Here is a 13727-nt window from a genome sequence, read left to right as displayed (position 1 = left end):
TTCAATGTCTCTCATGTGTGCTGGGGCAGTTGTGATTGGGGCAGTAAATGCTGCTGTTATTGAACCATGTGAATTTTTTTGTTATAGTCTAAGGTCCTATTAGTAGTGGGAGACATATTTTGGAATGTGATTATCCTGACAGTGTCCTTTTAAATACTAAGTATGTTAATGTTTATATTCAAAATGTTAAAATTTTGTGTAGTGCTCAACCAGGATGGAAGCTTGTTCACATGTTCTTACACGGAGCTACTATGTAAGTGACAAGTTTACCACTTTCTAGCAACATAGCTATGACTAGCAAAAGAAGCCTCATTTTGATATTAAGCTCCCACCATCCCATAGCTGCATGATGACCTAAAAGTGTTTTAAGTTTGAGTTCCTTTCTACTTTTTTATGAGTTATAAAGAGAAACAGAAAGGTTTCTTGACAATATGTACTTGATATTTTTTAACAAATATGGATTAAGGTCAGTTCTGGTCTCCTCTGATTGTGCTGAAGTTCACATCAGAAATCTCAGATGTTGATTAGGAGCTCTCTCATCCATCACTTAGAGGTTGGGGGTGTTGAATCTCTAAGACTTCCTTCATTCCAAGTATTTATTATGCATTGGAGTTAAATATATGCTATAACTAGGGTCCTACCAAATTCACGGCCATGAAAAACGCATCCCAGACTGTGAAATCTGGTCTTCCCCCATGAAATCTGGTCTTTTATGTCCTTTTACCCCATACTATATAGATTCCATGAGAGAGACCAGCGTTTCTCAAATTGGGTGTCCTGATCCAAAAGGGAGTTGCAAAGTGGTTGCAAGGTTATTTTAGCAGGGGGGCTGCAGTATTGCCACCTTTACTTCTCCGCTTCCTTCAGAGCTGAGTGGCTGGAGAGTGGCAGCTGTTGGCCAGGCACTCAGCTCTGAAGGCAGTGCCCCACCAGCAGCAGCGCAGAAGTAAGGGTGGCAATACCATACCATACCACCTTACTTCTTCACTGCTGCTGGCAGCAGCTCTGCCTTCAGAGCTGGGATCCCAGCTAGCAGTCACTGGTCTCCGGCTGCCCAGCTCTGAAGGAAGAATTGCTGCCTCCAGCAGCAGCGCAGAAGTACGGATAGCAGTACCACAACCCCTCAGTACAATAACCCTGCAACCCCCCCACAACTCCTCCTTCAATTACCCCATGAAATGTCAGATTTAAATAGCTGAAATCAGGGGCAGCTCAAGCCATTTTGCTGCCCCAAGCACGGCGGCACGCCGCAGGGGATGCTCTGCCGTTCGCCGGTCCCACGGCTCCAGTGGACCTCCCGCAGACTACTGAAGCTGCGGGACCAGTGGACCCTCCACAGGGACGCCTGCGGGAGGTCCTCCGGAGCCACCTGCCGCCCTCCCGGTGACCGGCAGAGCGCCCCTCGTGGCATGCCGCCCCAAGCACGCGCTTGGCATGCTGGGGCCTGGAGTCACCCCTGGCTGAAATCATGACTTTTACTATTTTTAAAATCCTATGATCATGAAATTGACCAAAACGGACCATGAATTTGGTAGGCCCCTACCTATAACAAAACCCAACTAGTTTCCAAGGCCTTATTTCAAATGTAAATTGTAAGTAGAAAAAAAAAACCCCAAGTACCTTTACTAGCACCTTCAAACATCATGAACAAACAAGGGAGTGGGGGGAATCATATTTTTTCTTTTGCTGGGCATCTTTAAGTGGATTCCACTTGTACTCTTCTGGGGCACATCTAAATTACAATTAGAATTGTCAGACTCAATTATAGCAGGTCTAGGTCTTTAGCCAAATTATGGTGAAGGGCCAGACACATTATTTGTGATAGTGCCTTTAAAGGGCTTGGGCTCAGTCCCATTTGTGTCTCGTCATCTGATCCCAGGAGATGGGTTTGTATTTGTGCTGCTGGGTTGCGTCAGGTAACCAGGCTTCATGTGATAGTAGTCCTGGGTTCGCTGCTGCATTGGAGAGAAGGCCAGGAAGAGTTATCTCCAGAGAAGGCCAGAGTGGGCATGGCAGTGCTTCCCTGCTCAGATGAATCTGGGGAGTTGAGAGCTGTACGGAGGCTTCTGCTGGAAATCCAGAACGGACCCAAGGGTCAGCAAGGAGCCAGGAAAAGACTCTCCATAGCAGCCAGAGGGAAAGGCATGGCTGAAGTAACCTGCTGTGAAGAGCAGGAGAGGAAACCTTAAGAAGGAAGAGATTTGAGGAAATGCCAGACAGCAGGACTCTGTTTTGGAAAGAACAATTTAGCTCAGCAAGGGGCTGAAGGAACTGGGGGGAGAGGGAGGAGGACAAACTTGTTTTGGTTTACACTGACATTTGAACTACTCTGTTTTAATAACAGGCCTCCCTGGAGTCCAGTTTATTTGCCTTGCCTGGGTGCAGTTCTTGGGAAGACCAAAAAGGGGAAAACAAGGCTGCAACAGCAAAATTTTTGGTTGAATTGGGTAAGATCTTGTTATATGCCATCTACAGCAGAAATGGAAACTGTGTTGTAATGGCAGGGAGGTCAACTGCATTGTAATTGTTTCCATGCCTCAGTTTTAAATTACAGTGGAAACAGGCTCATGATGTGAGGGGATAGGCCAATGAGAGAAGACAGGTGATAGTAAAATAAAATGTTTGCTGGAGCAGATTGTTCTGAACACTTACAGCAGAGCAACTTAACTACAGATACAGTAAATGCACATTTCTTACTGTTTACCAGCAATAAAGACACAATTACCTGTGTTATTTGAGTGCTTTTTTCATGTTAGCCTTGAATTACTTCCCACTAGAAACACCAGCAGATTGAAATAAAGTGCATGATAAAACAAGCATGGTATTAAAACACAAGTAAAGAAAAGATGCTTTTTGATTCCTTTGTATTATACAACATAAACACATATGAACTGGGAAAAGAGTAGTGCTGGACTAATAATCCTATAATGGGGAAAACTGGTACTAGCATTATCAGCTTCTGTTTTCAGATGGTTACAACTGTTCACAAATATTCTTTGAACTACAATTGTACATGTTTGTTCTCAGTCTAGAGAGACGTTTTAGGAAGTAAGGATAAAATTGTTTGACCTCTTTCAAAATACTAAGTTGTGGGAGGAAATGGTGATTTTCAGCAGTTAGAACATTTTAAGCACTTCAGAGAGCTCAGATAACCCAAACGGCTTAGGGTGAAATCCTTCTTGCCTTACTTGTGAGCAATCCCACTGATTTCAGTATGCCCATCCTGTGTATCATGTGATTGAGGATTTGGTCCCCCACTCCTCAGTCACCACAAGTACCTTTGATGTATACAAAGAAAATTCATCTAGAAATGGATATTCATTTCCAAATTGTTTCCTGCTCATTCACATGTTCTCTCCTACCCCTTGTTGTTGGGGGTGTGCCAACAGTTTGTACATTTTTATTTAATTTTTTGTATACAAACTTATAAAATGCACTAACACAAGTAGGATGCTCTGTGCTTGCACCCACACACAGAAATACTAGTGACTGATACCCCCTTTTCTACCTACACCCTCCATGCAGCCTCACTAGCCACTCTCTTTCTCCACCTCCCGCTATCATGTTTTCTTGATTCAGTTCAAATATTGCACATTGGTGGGTGGGGAAGATGTACGAGTTCCAACTCTGCTCTCACTGAAAGTAATTGGAGTTTTGCTGTTGAATTCAATGGGAGCAGGATTTGGCCCAAAATTTAAAGCCATGTTAGGTATAAGAAGTATAGACTGTTTAATATGTTCAATTAGTTATTTAATAAGGTGTTTATGAAGTAATGTTAAGTAAATCACTGGCTTTAAAATAAGATCCAATATGGAGTATATGAGCTATTGACCCTTGGACTCTATCTCTGAGAGTGGACTTGTTTACCATTAAGACACAGGCTCAGACCAGTCAAAACCAGTTTTTCCTGCCAAAACCAGCCCTCAGCATTCCATCTCCTCAGAACTTTTCCCTCCACAAAAGTGAGATAAGAACTTGTTCAGTGGCTGTCCACCCCAGCGACAGTTCGTACACGGTCGGGTCTTCACAGTGCTCCAGAGCTGAAGAGTGAAGAATACTATCGGTCCCGCAGTGAGATTGAGGAAAAGGAAGCCTGTCATCACCATTCCTGCCATCCTGCATTCCTGGTGTCCATCATCCCAGAGGGCTTTCTTGCCAGCGACGAAATCCAACAGTCGTCTGGACTCCCCAGTGCTCCTCCTCAAAGGCTCTAAATCAGCCGGAGAGTGGAAGGTCCTGGGCATCACCCCTGTACGTGGTATCCACTGCACCTGAACAGTAGGAAAAGGTATTGGGGCATCATTTATTGTTTTCCAGTTTCCAAGGGAGGGTTTATGGGCCTGAGCTTTAAGCTCCCAAAGCCAGTCACTGTTTCATTGTATTAATTAAGTTTGCATTTTCCCCTATTCCTCCCAGTTTTCTGTACCTTTACCCTGAATACACTTACCTTTTTTTGTGCCAGATCACCTGGTCTCCTCTTTATTTTATTTACACCACACAAGGAGGGAGGCTAAATCCACTGGTGATAGATACAGGAGGGAGTCGAGTTTGCATCTTCTGAGAAAAGGGGCTTTCCTTTCCGATTTCTCCCCTACCATTTCTAAAATTTTCCTTTGAAGCGTTGCCTTATTCTCCTTGAGGTAACAGCCACCAGTGATTACGTCCAGAAGAAAAGGTGTCAAATTTGCACTCCCTCCTCAACAACATACCTTGGAAAGGATACAGGACACTGATTAGCCTTTCTTGTGAATGCTCATTTGGTCAATCACCAGTATATTATCTCTGGTCCACAGAGCACTCTAGAGCAGACCATCATAATTTGATTGCTTTGGCCATGATCTCAGGTGCTGTTGTAACTGACTGATCAATATATTAGAGGTTCCCTTCCATGCCTGATCCACAGAAGATATGAGTTGTTAGAGCCCCCCATCCCGGTGCACCCCAACTGCCCCAACTATAGCACCATGACTCTTGGCTTAAGCTGTGACAACTCATACTTTTAGCTCTGGAACCCCAGTTCAATCCCTGACGGCTTGGCCAAGAGGCCATCCATCATATTGTAAGCCCGTATAGTTCCACTGAAGATAATGGAACTTTGTCTATTTATACCAACTGGCCCATTCCCACTAATGCTTGGTGATTCAGCATGTTTTCTAATGTATTGTACAGAAAATAAATTTGTTAATATCCTTTAAGGCAAAGAAGTTCACATATGTGGAAATAAAACACAGAGAATTTATTCTTACTCAACTTAGTGGCCCCAATCAGAAATTGGGATCCTACAGTGCCAGGATCCTATGGGCACAAGCATGACCTACTCTAAGCACCCATGATATCTATCAATAAGCTCTTACACACAGCTTCTCACTTCCACACTGTGCCCCACATTGTGTCAGAATCCTCCCCAGGGAAGGAACAGATCACATGAGACTATATATAAGACTGGTATCATAGAGAACAAAGACAAGTGTTGCTTTTGCCATGTACAAAAAACGCCTGTTTAGGTAGGTGGTGAGTTACATTACTCTCCCCTAATCAGTCAGAATTTGGCCCCAAGTCATTGAGAATACTACAGTGTAGATTACTACAAAATAATGTAAACAAAGGAGCCAAGTTAAGGTTGCAGTTGGAAACATATTTTTTAATTTCCTGATATTTGTGTTTACAAAATCTCAGCCACATCAGTACATTATAGGCATGTTTTTGCTATATAAACACTGGCAGGAAACTAACACATAGAATAGATTGTAATGAGCTATGTGTAGGCTACTTCTATAAAAGTTAAAACTTTGCCCCTTCAGAACTTAAATTATGAGTTATTGATCTTAAAAAGGTATTGATGCAGAATGCAAATATAATGGTTGGGGGGGATGTACAGCAGTTGTGCTTAAACTTCCCAGTTTTGCTTTAGAAAACTAGAATATGTTATTAGCAGTGTTCCCTGTACTCACCTATATTTTGTATAGGAAAATTCCACAAATACATAGGTAACGTGAGCTCTTGAGGGCAGGGACCATGGCTTCCTTTATGTTTGCACAGCACCTACCCCATTTTGGGCACTACTGGTAACAAATTAAATAAACAAAAACACAACAATTTTATATGAGGAAACTGAAAAGTTTAAGAACATTCACTGCACATGGAAACATTTTACATACTATGATAAATAATGCAATAATTTGATTCCCCATTTGCTGCAGCAGTTGCATCACACTACTGTTAGAATAATATTGGAAGATGCCTCACCTTAAAACTAGCTGTATGCAGTTTCTCCGGTTCAGCCCTTTAATCTCAATGTAATTCATTCAGTTGTTACATACAGTTACAGTACTTAAATGCATCCAGCCTGAAGAGCAGAGACAAGTTAGTTACAATGAATGAAGCTCAGGTGGTGGTAAGTCCCACTCCAAACTAATTTTGAATTCTAAAGGCTCTTTTTAAGGGCTAGTGATGGGAGCTCAAGGCATTTCTTCAGGTTAATTACTGGTTGGGTGAGATGATGGCCCATGGTTTTGCCTGGGGGTATTAACCCCTGCAGGTCACTTTATCCCCACAGGAAATGCACTGAGTCAAGTTCATTGTTGCTATTATAACCTTTTTAATCTTATAACAGTTTAAACTTAAATGTTTATATATCGTTTCCATCCTCATGTTTGTAGTGCTTGTGGATAGCTTTTGCCAGTGTCTGTATATTGCCCCAAAGAGAGATGTAAAAACAACTTCTCTTATTAGGTTGGATGCCAAAGATGCAATAAAAAATCCATTTGTTTGTTTACAGGGAAGAATTTAAGGTTCTTCTTAGTAATGGACTGAAAAAATAAGAAAAATAAAACTATATAAAATGAGTTAGTGAAATTTGGGGTGTATCCCAGTGTGTCATTTCACTAGCCCTCTTCAAAATCTCCAGGCCAGCCCTGTGCAGAGTAGTGGACCCAGGGAAATCATGAAGGCTAGTGGAAGGTTGCAAAATAATAGTTTTGCAAGCTTCCCCAAAATGTGAAGGACAGCTATAGATCTTGATTCAGAGCCAAAACTGGTCTTTCCCTAATTTCATGGGTGTTACAGTTTTGGTTTGGACCCATCTCTATTCATTATTATTCTTTGTCTCAACTAGTTTGAATTTAAAAAAAATATGTAAAAACCCAAATTCTCCCATCCCTGGCTCTAAGCAACTTGACAAGTCATCAAACATAGCATTAAACTAGAAATCAGTAGAAAAACCTCAGATTCCACTTGATGCAAAAGCCATACATTACACTGAAATAAAATCAAAGCTACATGTCTTTAAAAAGTTTCAAGTGGTACAAAATGCAACAGGCCATCTCATCTGTTTAGCCACATGGGTTACCATAGACACATCACCCCACTGCTCCTCTGTCTTGAGATTCAAAGCAATTTGCAAATGATCAATAGAGACTATGATTTTAGCAGCTAAATACCTCCCAAGATTCTGGCTGCATTGGGCATGCTTCAGCTCAGGGCTGAGCAGGACTTTCCCTGCAATGACTGCTCTGGGCAGCTGCAAGCTATATTGGGACCAGCTCTGGGCACCTGAAGTGTGAATAGGGAGACTCTCTCCTGTGCTCTCAGTGATCCCTTGCTGGATCCATGCAGAGTGGAGGAAGAAGGTGCCTAATTCAAATGCAGAGGGGACAAACGCCAGACTTGCAGATGATCCAAGAGAAGTAGTAAGGGAGACTGGGACTGGAGGTTGGCCGGGGTGGGAAAAGAAACTCGGATTTGGGGTTGAAGGAGAGACTGGGAGCTGGTGAGGGAAACAATGAGCTAGCAGGTGAGGGAAGAGGGCACAGACTAGATGAGCAGCCGGGGGAAGGAATGGAAGTCACTGAGGATGGTGAAGCTGGGCAGAAAGACCAGGGAGACAGATTGGATGAGGAGCGCAAGGGTGGAACTGGGGCTGGGAGTCAAGGACTTGCTGAACAAGAAGACTGGCAGGAGAGGCTTGAGGGGTGGAGCCTGACTGGCTAGGTGGGGAAAAGGAACTGGGATAAGAAGCCAGGGGTAGAGAAGAGCTACGACTAGTACAGGGACAGGCTGTAGAGGAGGGGTAGAAGAGTCCATGCCCACTACAGCACACGTAACCTTTGGGTGGGCTAGAGTTTATTTCACCACCCTTCTCCCAGTGCTTAAAATACAACTCCTATAAAAAAGGACATGCAGACCCAGAATTCAGTCATTGGGGATTTTCAGCAAGGATTGATGCAGTAGTGAACTTTTGTTTCAAGGTTTCAAAGGCCTGTTGGCAACTGCACCCCATCTGCTCTCAAGTGGTTGTTTTCCATTCCATGTACTCTCTTTAGGACCACCAGCAAGAAGAGAATTCAAAGATTTTGCAGTAACAGAGTCTCTCTCTACAAATCTTAGGTTGTAACCAGCAAATCCCAAGAATCTACAAAAGTTCTGAAGGTAGTTGGAACAGGCCAAATTATGATAGTATCAGTTCTCTCTATCCGGACAAATCCCATCTTGAGATGTTCTCACTGAAGGCTAAAGTATACACTTTGAAAGTGCAAGTTTTAAGTTATATTCCTGAAGTCTTTTCAAAATTTCTAGGAGACACTCCTCATGCATTTCTAGAGTGGCTGAAAAGATGATTGAATCGTCCAAGAATTCTACAACTTCTGTGATATTCATATCAGGCATAATACATTCTATCATTTGCTGGAAGATAGCTAGAGCATTATAGTCAAGGCTTGCAGCATCATTTTGACATGTCAATTACCAAACAGTGTAGTGAAGACTGTCTTCAGACAATCACTGGACTCTGCTGGAATTTGATAGTATCCACTCTTTAGATCTAATACAGACAACCAGCAAGGCAAAGGTATCTTCTATCCTGGGTAACCGATAAGCATCCTTTCAAACAACACTGTTCATTTTGCTATAATCCACCACCATTTTAAGGGCTCATCTTCTTACACACCAGCACCACATGTGATGCATATGGACTACATTTCCTCATTCACTTCCACTGCCACCAATGCACACACATGCTGACATGTTTTCAAAATCTGAGGGCAAAACCCTTCTAGATCTTTTAAAAAAGGGACATTGTAAGAGTTTCAGGTTGAGCTCACTAAAGTCTAGATTATGAACATCAAAAGCTTTACAAGCTTCCTTACTGATTGTCTTAGCAGTTTTTTTCCTCTCAGCAGCACTGAGGCAATCCTTCAAAGTCAAGTGGCAATACAACAATCTCTTTCTTAGTCACAACTTCTGAAACTTGGGTTGGCACCAGCTTTATCTATTCAATTGCTTGCTCCTTCACAATGAGAGTGAGAGACATTCTTCCTCAATAAGTTTTTGACTTGTGCCCCTGTTCTCATACTGAAGCCAGTGACTTTAATAAATTGAGACAGAATTGATAGCCAACTGCAACACCTGGATCTTCTAGCATTACTGCGATCTCCAGTTTGTTCACTGCAAATTTCAGAATTCTGGGCACTGTTCTGGATGTGCCAGGTGGAGTTGTCACAGAATTTCTTCTTCTCAGGATCACCTCAGCCTCTTCTTCAGCTTCTTACTGTAATGACTGAAGGAAAATTGACTGAGCTACAGTCCACTCACTTGATAGTGAAATCCTACTTAAGAAATCAGGACCTCATTTCTTCTTACAGTCTTCTACAAAATATTTCAGCTCATTTGTGCCTATGTGTGCTGACACGTGCTGATTCATATGTTGGTCTGGACAAACCAAGACTAGTATCTCATATTGTTTGTTAGTCCCACAGATGACCTTTGGGAATCATATCTTCAAGGATATATATCCCAGGAATCAGGTGTCCTCAGGTTCATTCTATCTGAAGTATACTGCCAATAGACTAACTCATAAATGCTCATAATAGAAAGTTTTACATACACAGGGTACTTGAAAACCAGTATCTATTACAGCAGGTACTCTTTGCTCCATCTAAGTAAACATAATCATGACAAACAAGTCCTACTAACTGCTGAATGACCTGACTGACACCCATTTGGGTAGCTTCTGTCTCCTGAACCCATTGAACAACAACTTTGCTCTGAGAGTTGTTAATTTCTTTTCTTTCTGGCTGCTGATATACTAGGTTGGTTAGGAGAATTCTCACAATCATTTTGAAAATGTCCTATTTTCCTACAGTTTAAAACACAAAGGCTTTCTTTTGGTACATTTTAATATTGCTTGTTTATTAAAATTCTTCAGGCTTTTGGGAAGTGAACAAGCTATATGGAGCAGAAGTTTCAGAACTTGGCTTGATCATCTGCAGTCCCACCAATCACTGCTCCATTTGCAGGTATTTCTCTTTCCAACCTATTTCAGTGGCTTCTTCACTGGCTCTGGAAGTATTTTCAGATGCCCTTATGAACTGAAAAGAACTCCTACTCAATGGCCTTCCTTCTCCTATTTCTTACTGAAGTTCTCTCTTTTGTTTATCAGAGTACTCTCTTTCAAAAGCTCTCACCGTAAAAAGGAGTGTGGCATAAGAGACCTTTGCCAGTAGCATTAATACTTTTGAAAAAAGTGTATTTAATAAGGACTCATGCCAACCACCACAGAAAAATTGATCTTGTATACTAGAGTCCAATTCTGTATCTTTTACCTCACCAGCCTCCAAAACTTCTTGGGGTAATGTGTGTAATCTGTCCAAATACACGGCCAGTAGTTCTCTAGTATCTCAGTGCATCTCAGAAAATTGAGCCTTAAACTCAGATGCATTTATGACACTTCTATATATCATTTCCAAAATATCAAAGCTTTCTCCAGTGGTTGCCTTGCTATCAGCTCCTAAGGTCACCTTCAGTGCTGGGGGTAATACATTTTCAATAACCTTTCTTCTTTTAACTTTGTCAGAAGTCTCACTGTCTTCCATCAGCTCTTTGGCTTGTGCTCGCCAGGTGTGATAATCAACTTCTCCACTGGGTCTGAGTGAATTACCCAAAAAATATCTCAGTTTAAATTTCCAATCAGTCACAGTTTCATTGACAGATTTCAATGCTGTGTTCTTATGAATGATGTTGCATCTTGAGAGGGAAACTCACAGCAGAAGTAGAGATTCCTATTGGATCTTGGTCCATAACAGGTGTACCGTCTGTTAACCATCTAGTCTGTCTGTCATCCAGAAGTGTAACCAAAGGCTGTCTCTCAGTCTCAAGTCCTCTATCAGACTACACAGAATACCCTTGATCCCTACACTGAGATACTGTGGACACACCACCAATGGATATAAATGGTAAAACTGCACAATGAAGAGGAGTTGCATTCCATCTCTGTTCTAGCTACTGCACTATACAGTTTCTCACTGTGTGTATCACAGAAACTGGGTCTTTGAATTCACAAAGAATCATATCTTGTTCTTTCCTCTTCCTCATATCGGTCACATAAGAGGGTTGTTAGAACCTTTGGTTAACTTCTGCTCTACTATCAGCAAAGGCAAGGGAAACCTCACTGACCAAAATGTTCTTACAGGGATCTAACCCAAATTGTGTACAAGTTCCATTATCTTAATATTAACAATGTACAAATTCAACAACATTTAGTAACACTGAATTATTTTGTAATTGAATGGTGCAATACTCCTCAGAAAGAAATCACAAGCAATTCTCAAATCCCTCTCTACTTGGATGCCAATTTTCAACTTTTTGGTAGGCTGGAGTTTACTTCACCACCACTCTTCTAGTGCTTAAATATAACTCCTACAGAAAAGCACGGGGAGACACAAAATTCAATCATTGAAGATTTTCAGCAATGATTGTTACAGGGTCAGCCTCTCCACAATCAAATCCAAAAAGTACAAAAGGAATTAACTTAATTTCTTCATTACCAATTTTATTAAGTTTTATAACAAAAACATATCTTAACTTCTACAAAATAACAAAGGCTACTTCATAATGCATATAAATTATTTTCAGTTATACACAAATATAAACAAAACATTAAATCTAGAACTGATCAGTCCCCACAGAAACAGTGAGAAATAAGTCAGAGTTCCAAAAGCTTAAGTTGAGTTCACCTGAGTCTCAGTGAAAATCTTTAGTTCATCAACTCTATGCAGTCTATTGAATACAATGCAGTGAAACAGTATCTTCCTCTCTCCTGCTTGTAGAGATCCAGGCAGATTCTCTGACCTCCTCTGCTGTACTGTGGAAACTCTCAATTAGCTAGTCAGCCAACTAATTAAGCTACCAATCAGTGATAAGTATATACATGAAAAACCCTGTTACAAGAAAAATACAAATCTGAGAGTAGCACAATATAGAAGACTCTTCCTCATCATCACCACATTTAAATAAGAAAAGAGTTGGTGAACCATACTGGTTAAGAGAATTTAAATAAAACAGGTTGGCTAAAACCAAACATTCAAGGTATACAATTAAAACAAAAAAATATTTTTCCCTCCTAATTTCCACTTTCCATAACTAACCCTTCCCTGTGTTCCAAGTAAACAATAGAACTAACCTACTACAAAATGCTTCAGAGTTAGGAGTCTGCTTTCTGCTCCTGTCTTGTGGCTAAGCTTCTCCCAGCCCACCCATATAGGTCACATGTCCTTTTGTAAAGCTGCTGCCCTGACTACTTGCCCTCAGTGGAGTCTATGAGTCCAGCTACAGGGAACCTATTGAGCATGCCAAGACCACCACACCCAATTCCAAATATTTCTGGGAGTGGCATGCTAATTGTGTATCTGCCTCACTGACCCAGACACAACTCATTCTTCTCCCCTTTGCCTCTCTAGATTGCTTAGAGAGATATCGCCCTATTAGGCACGTGGGTTACACACATTTCCTTCCAGAGGGAAGGAATTGGATAGAACCCAAGATTCCTTAATGTCACCATTCCTCTCTTGTCAGCAATTAGCTGTGAAACCCCTGGCAGGACAAGTGGAGGGTCTGGGGCTGCTCACAGTAGCCTTGGCTCTCTGGCTGCATAGGCGCTGACCCTGTGGGTGCTCCGGGTCTGGAGCACCCACGGTGAAAAATTAGCAAGTGCGCCACACCCACCGGCAGTCAAGCTCCCCCCTCCTGACCTCTTTCTCCCCCCCCAGCACAGCGCATCCCTGTTCCTCCCCCTTCCTCCCAGCGCTTCCCACCCCCTGCCACCTAACAGCTGTTTGTCAGCACTTAGGACTTTTTCAGAAGGAGGAGGAGGAGCGGGTATGCGGTGTGCTTAGTGGAGGAGAGGCAGGGCAAGGGCAGGGACTTGGAGGAAGGGGATGGAATGGGGGCAGGAAGAGGATGTGGCTGGGGTAGGAAAATGTGGGGTGTGGCGGGGACTTTGGGGAAGGGGTGGCATGAGGGTGGGGTGAGGGCGGTGCAGGGGGAGGGCCAGAGGCAGGGGGAGGGGTCGAGCACCCACTGGGTAGAGAGGAAGTCGGTGCCTATGCCTGGGTGGCTCTTACTATGGCCTGCCTCCAGCTTCCAGCCTGGCCGGGGGCAGGGCCTCATGGAGGGTGGGGGCTAAGGCCCAACTCAGCCCCCCTGAAACTGGGAAGAGGCTGGTATCACCCCTGAGCCTTGGCATGTGTGGAGTGGCGCCATAAGGAATCCAGGACAAATGCTGTACAGGAATCATTCAGCCTGTGACCAGGACTTGAACTCTGTATTTCAGGATTGTCCCACCCAATTCGGGATGAGTGGTCAACTAGGGTGACAGCTAGAGTGACAATTGTCTCATAGACATGGTTTAACTGCTATATTTGGGGAGAATGGCACACATGCATGCATGCACGCAC

The sequence above is a fragment of the Chelonoidis abingdonii genome, chromosome 2 (genome assembly GCF_003597395.2).
Source record: "Chelonoidis abingdonii isolate Lonesome George chromosome 2, CheloAbing_2.0, whole genome shotgun sequence".
NCBI classification, from domain to species: Eukaryota; Metazoa; Chordata; order Testudines; family Testudinidae; genus Chelonoidis; species Chelonoidis abingdonii.
Note: the sequence above shows the minus strand (reverse complement) of the source record.